Source organism: Trichechus manatus, unplaced genomic scaffold (genome assembly GCF_000243295.1).
Source record: "Trichechus manatus latirostris isolate Lorelei unplaced genomic scaffold, TriManLat1.0 scaffold00119, whole genome shotgun sequence".
In the NCBI taxonomy this organism is placed as follows: Eukaryota; Metazoa; Chordata; class Mammalia; order Sirenia; family Trichechidae; genus Trichechus; species Trichechus manatus.
In genome coordinates, this window is record NW_004444055.1 from 8,486,379 (window position 1) to 8,493,918 (window position 7,540).

The following is a 7,540-nucleotide window of genomic DNA, read 5'->3' on the forward strand; positions in this document are numbered from 1 at the left end:
GATATGGCACCATCCCTCGAGGTGATCAGCCAGCAACCTGGTGGCAAGTTGATTACATTGGATCACTTCCATCATGGAAAGGGCAGTGTTTTGTCCTTACTGGAATAGACACTTACTCTGGATATGGATGTGCCTTCCCTGCACACAATGCTTCTGCCAAAACTACCATCCGTGGACTTACAGAATGCTTTATCCACCGTCATGGTATCCCACACAGCATTGCCTCAGATAAAGGGACTCACTTCACAGCAAATGAAGTGCGGCAGTGGGCCCATGCTCATGGAATTCACTGATCTTACCATGTTCCCCATCATCCTGAAGCAGCTGGCTTGATAGAACGATGGAATGGCCTTCTAAAGACACAATTACGGCACCAGCTAGGTGGCAATACCTTGCAGGGTTGGGCCAATGTTCTCCAGGAGGCTGTATATGCTTTAAACCAGCATCCAATATATGGTGCTGTTTCTCCCATAGCCAGGATTTACCGGTCCAGAAATCAAGGGGTGGAAATGGCAGTGGCACCGCTCACTATTACCCCTAGTGACCCACTTGCAAGATTTTTGCTTCCTGTCCCCTCAACTTTATGCTCTGTAGGCCTAGAGGTCTTAGTTCCAAAGGGAGGAATGCTCCCACCTGGAGACACATCACTGATTCCGTTAAACTGGAAGTTAAGAACGCCACCTGACCATTTTGGGCTCCTTATGCCTCTGGATCAATAGGCAAAGAAGGGAGTTACCATACTGGCTGGTGTGATTGATCCTGATTACCAAGAGGAAATCAGATTGATATCACATAATGGAGGTAAAGAAGAGTATGTCTGGATGCAGGAGATTCCTTAGGGCATGTCTTAGTACTACCGTGCCCTGTGATTAAATTCAATGGAAGACTACAGCAACCTAATTCCAACATGACTGCTAATGATGCAGACCCTTCAGGAATGAAGGTTTGGGTCACCCCACCAGGCAAAGAACCACAACCAGCCGAGGTGCTTGCAGAGGGCAAAGGAAATACAGAATGGGTGGTGGAAGAAGGTGGTTCTAAATACCAGTTACAGCCACGTGACCAGTTGCAGAAACGGGGACTGTAATTGTTATGAGTATTTGTACTTTGTATGTGTGCATCAAATATTTTTGTTTCCTTCACTTATAAAATATAAGCTGTAAATGGGGCTAGTGCGTTTTCGATTGTACGCGTGTTAGTTGCATTGTGTTAGGCGCAAGTATGACTTTCTCATTGTCTATATTCAGAGATTATGTATGGTTTAAGATGTGTACATGTGCCAGGTTGACAAGGGGTGGACTGTGATGGTTAAGATTGTGTGTCAACTTGGCTGGGCCATGATTCTCTGTGTTTTAATGTAATCACTCCCATGATTGAATATACTGTGAGTAGCCAATCAGATGAAAGGGAGTCTCCTTGGGAGTGTGGCCCGCATCTGTATATAAGCAAACGTTCTGGCATTTTGCTCTCTCTGGATCCTGCGGCTGCTTCCTGTCGTCTCATCTCCCATTCTTGGGACTTGAGCTGTCAGCTTATCTGCCGAACCTGAGATTCGTCGATCTGCACAGCCTGTGAGTGGGAGCTCTGCTCTCTGACCTTCCGATCTTGGGCTTGCCAGCTTCTGCAGCTGTGTGACTTGGGAGAGGCCTCTACCCTGATCCACGGACTTGGGTGTTCTAGCCTCTACAATTGCGTGAGCTGTTTCCTTTATATAATCTCTCTCTATATATATAGTTATACACTTTACTGGTTTTGCTTCTCTAGAGAACCCAGCCTAAGACATATAGCAAGAATGCTGAATTTAGAACTTGATACCACTGATGTGAAACAACTCATAGATCATGAAGAAGGAGAATTGACAGATCAGGACTTAATGAATTTTGAAGAGGAAAGAAATGCTGAAGAAGAAATAATGAGGAAGAGGAAGGAGAGAAGTCAAAAAATTTTACAGTGAAAGAATTAGCTGAAGTTTTTTCTAAACTAAATCAGGGGCTTCAGTTGCTTGAAAACATGGACCTAAATGCTGATGACTTTGCTAAAGTTGATAGGTAGATTTTTAGAAGGAATGAAATGTTACCGTCAAATATATGAAGGAAAAAAAACCATACAGACAACTCTTAAACTAATTTTCTGACTAGAAATACTATCCCCACTCCCAGGGATAATACAGATGATCCAGAACCTTCCGCAAGTGGAGTTACTACTGCAACTGCCAAAATGCCAATGTTGTCCAACTCCTCATCATTGGAGTAAATTTTTATAATTTGTGTATTTTTTATGTATATATGAAAATATATCCCTAAGTTTATATGTAATATTTCCAACCCTCAAAGAGAAAGATCAGATTTCTAAAGATACTGATAATAAAAGGCAATAATAATGAAAACTAAGAAAAAAAAGAAGTATTCAGCTTATGTCAGAACTGGCTTAAACGACGGAGTTGTCAGAAAGGAACCCCATCATAAGTCAGTGACTACCTGTATGTGTGTGTGTACAAAGATATATATACATACATATAGATACACAAACACATACATCATACATTCTCTGCATATGTTTACACATTTATTTTCCTCTGATTGTCATTTATTTTTGTGTGCAGAAGTTTTAATTTTAACGTCAAAGTTGTAATGGAATTATTAAGAAATTAATGGGATAGTGAATATTTTGAGCAACTTTATGCCAATAAATTCAACCACTTAGGTGAAATTGACAAATTCTTGAAAAATGCAAATTGCCAAAACTGATACAAGATGGAAAGGAAGTTTTAATGGCACAATATCTATTAAAGAAATTGACTTTGTAATCTAAAAACTTTCCACAAAGAAAACTCCAGGATCAGACGGCTTCAGAGGTGAATTTTATCAAAAATTTAAGGAAGATAAAATACCCATACTTCACTAACTCTTTCAGAGAATAGAGAAAGAATTAACACTTAAAACTTGTTTTATAAGGCTGATATAATCCTAATACCAAAACTTGACAAGGACATTACAAGAAATTACAGAATATGATGAAAATAGGTACAAAAATTCTTAACAAAATATTAGCAAATCAAACCTTGCAATATACATGATAAGATACCATGGCCAAGGAAAGTGAGATTTAACATTGAAATATCAATGTAATTCACCACATTATCAGAATAAAATAGAAAAACAAAGTGATTGTTCCAGTAGATGCAGAAAAGGAATTTGACAAAATTTAACACCCATTCATGTTAAAAATTCTCAGCAAGCTAGGAATAGAAGGGAACTTCCTCAAGACTGATGATGATCACCCTTGAAAAATGTAATGGTAAATATTACATCCTTTTTTTCTAAGATCAGGAGCAAGGTAAGGCAAGAATGTCTGCTCTCACCGTCTATCCGGGATTATATTGGAGGTCCTAATCCATGCAGTGGAGCCCTGGTGGCGCAGAGGTTAAGAGCTTGGCTGCTAACCAAAAGGTTGGCAGTTCAAATCCACCAGCTGCTCCTTGGAAACCCGATGGGGCAGTTCTACTCTGTCCTTTAGGGTCACTGTGAGTCAGAACCAACTCACTAGCACCTAACAACAACAATTTATGCAATAAGGCAAGAATAAGAAGGAGCATAAAGATTGGAAAGACTCACACTTCTTGATTTCAAAACTTAGTACATGGCTACGTAATCAATGCAGTGTTATACTGGCACAAGGATAGACGTATAAATCGATGCAATGTAATTAAAAGCCCAGAAATAAACCCTTATTTTTATGGTCAACTGACTTTCAACAAGGGTACCGAAATAATTCAGTGGGAGAAAGACTGGTCTTTTCAACAAATGGTGGTGCTGGGACAACTGGATATCCACATGCAAAAAAAATTAAGTTGCATCTCTGTCTCACATCGTGTACAAATATTAACTCAAAATGGATCAAAGACCCAAATACGAAAGCTAAAACCATTAGAAGAAAACATAGGCATAAATCTCTGTGACCTTGGGTTAGGCAATGATTTCTTTGATAAGACACCAAAAAAAAAAAAAAGATTAGATTTCATCAAAAATTTAAAAAATTTGTGCTTCAAAGAATATCATCAATAGAGTGAAAGATAACCCACAGAATGGGATAAAATACTTGCACATCATATATCTGATAAGCATCTATTATCCCAAATATATGAACAACTCTTAAAGCTCAACAATAAAAAGGCATAACCCAGTAAACAATGCTCAAAAGATTTGAAAAGACATTTCCCCAAAGAAGATATACAAATGGCCAATAAGCACATGAAAAGATGCTAAACATCATTAATCATTAGGGAAATGCAAATCAAAACCACAGTGAGCACAATGAAATAACACTTCACACCCACTAGGATGGCTGTAATTAAAAAAAAAGATCAGTGTTAGTATGTGGAGAAATTGAAACACTCATACATTGCTGGTAGAATTGTGAAGTGGTGCAGCAGCTTTGGAGAACAGTCTGGCAGCTACTCAAAAGGTTAAATGTAGAGTTACCCTGTGACCCAGCAGTTTCACTCCTAGGTATGTACCCAAGAGAAATGAAAACATAGGTCCACACAAAAACCTGTACACGACTGTTTATAGCAGCATTATTCATAATAGCACAAAAGGCGGAAACAACTCAAATGTCCGTCAACTGAGGAATGGATGAACAAATATGGCATACCTATGCAATGGAATACATGTTCAGACCTGAAAAGGAATAAAGTACTGATCTGTGCTATAACTTGGATGAACTTTGAAAACATGCTAAGTGAAAGTCACTTATTTTATGATTCTATTTATATGAAATGTCCAGAATAGGCAAATTCATAGGGACAGAACATAGATGAGTGGTTGCCAGGGACAATGGTTGGGGGGGGGGTGGTGGTGATTGCTAATGAGTACGAGGTTTCTTTTTGAGGTGATACAAGTATTCTGCAGTTAGTGGTGATGGTTGCACAAATTTGTGAATTACAGTCGATTCTCATTATTTGCAGAAGTTATGTTGTATAAAGTTGCTACAGACACTGAATTAGCAAATACTGAAACAGACTTGTTCAGTTTCAGCTGAGAACATGTGCTTCAGGTGACTTAAGTTTTTCACCACTCTGCTCAATGCTCGTGTCCATGAATGACTGAAAGTACCACAAGTATTGACCATGGGGATACAAATAAACTTTAGCAACTACAAGATTCACAGATACAGAATCTGAGAATAATAAGGATTGACTGTATACACTAAAAGGGTGAATTTTATGGTATGTGAATTATATCTTAATTTTTAAAAAGACTGGAAAGAAAACCACATTCACAGGCAACATGATTGTATATATAGAAGAGCCCGTGGAATATACAAAAAAGCTGCTAGAACTAATAAACTAATTTAAAAAGGTCTCAGGATACAGGGTCAATATACAAAAATCAATTCTATATATACTAGCAACAAACAATTGGAATATGAAATTAAAAACAACATCATTTATAATGTATTCAGAAACGTGAGCTATCTAGGAATAAATTTAACAAAAGATGTGTAAGACCTATGCACTGAAAACCACAAAACATAACTGAAGGAAGTTAAAAGAAGACCATTCTTCCTACATTGATTTGTAGATTCAATCCAATCCCTATCAAAATTCCAGCAGGACTTTTTTAAGGAAACAGACAAATTCTAAAATTTATATGGAAAGGTGAAGTATCTAAAATTGCCAAAACAATCTTAAGGACCCCCAGACACCCTTTTAGCTCAGTGGTGAAGTCATCTCCGAGGTTCACCATTCAGCCTGGGAGTGGACAGCCCCATAGAACCAAATGGGACTAATGAGGTACAGCAGTCCAGGGACAAGGGCCAGAAGGCAGAAGGGGACAAGGAAGCTGGTGATAGGGAACCCAAGGTTGAGTAAGGATAGTGTTGATGTGTTGTGAGGTTATTAACCATTGTCATAGGGCAACATGTGTAGTAACTGTTAAATGAGAAACTATTTTGTTCAGTAAGCCTTCATCTAAAGTGAGAATAGCGGCACAATTGGAAGAGCATAGTCAATGTCACTGAACTGTGCATGTAGAAATTTTTGAAATGGTGTATCTTTGGCTATGTATATTTACACCAAAAAAAAAAGAAAAAGGTCGAGAAGTTAGAGGGTTGACATGTTGTGGGGTTGTTAACCAATGTCATAAAACAATATGTGTACTACTGTTTCATGAGAAACTATTTGTTCTGTAAGCCTTCACCTGAAGTACAATAAAAAAAGAAAAAAAGAAAAAAAACAAGAAGAACAAAGTTGGAGGACTTATACAACCTGATTTCAAGACTTTTGTATAGTATTAAGGATAGCCTGATAAGCAGAACAGATTACAGAGTCTAGACATAGACCTACATCTATACAGTAATTTAATTTTTTTTAATCAAGCCATCAAAACAGTTCAATGGAGAAAGTTTGTTTTTTAACAAATATTGCTGAAACAACTGGATATCTGTTTATAAAAGAAATTAACTTCAACCCCCATTTCCCTCCAAATACAAAATTAATTCAAGATGGCTCATACTTGTGTGAGTATCTTCACAACCTTGGAGTAGGCAAATATTTCTTGCACAGTACACAAAGAGCACTAACCATAAAATAAGAAATTTGGTAAATTGGACTTAATCAAAATTTATATTTCTGCCTTTCAAATAACACCATTAAGCCAAAACTGGGAAATATTCACCACGTATCTGGCGGAGGACTTGTATCAAGAATATAAAGAACTACAAAGTAACAATAAAAATTAAGTTATTAACAATAATCCAGTTAATATAATATCAAAAGACTTGAACAGACCTTTCACAAAAGATTTGTGAATGGCTATTAAACATATGAAAAAGAACTCAGTATCTTCAATCATTAGGGGAATGCAAATTAAAGCCACAGTGAGATTCCGTTTCACACTCACTAAAGTAGCTAAAATTAAAAGGTTTAAAAACCCAAATATTAGTGAGAATGGTAAAGTAGCTGGAACTCATGCATTGCTGATGCAAGTATAAAATGGTACAATCACTTTGGAAAATGTTTACGTGTGTTTTGACTGTGCAAAGGCATTTGACTTTGTGGAGTGTAACAAATTATAGATAACATTGCAAAGAATGGGAATTCCAGAACAGTTAATTGTGCTCATGAGGAGCCTGTACATAGATCAAGAGGCAGTCAGTCATTCGAACAGAACAAGGGGATTATACCTCATCATAAAGCAAAAATCCTCACAAATGGACCAATAAGCAACATCATGATAAACAGAAAAGATTGAAGTTGTCAAGGATTTTATTTTACTTGGATCCACAGTCAACACGCACGGAAGCAGCAGTCAAGAAATCAAGCAATGCATTGCATTGGGCAAATTTGCTGCAAAAGACCTCTTTAAAGTGTTGACAAGCAAAGATGTCACTTTGAAGACTAAGGTGCGCTTGACCCAAGTCATGGTGTTTTCAATCACATCACATGCATGCAAAAGCTGGGCAGTGAATAAGCAAAACTGAAGAAGAATTGATGCCTTTGAATTGTGACGTTGGCAAAGAATATGAATATACCATGAAC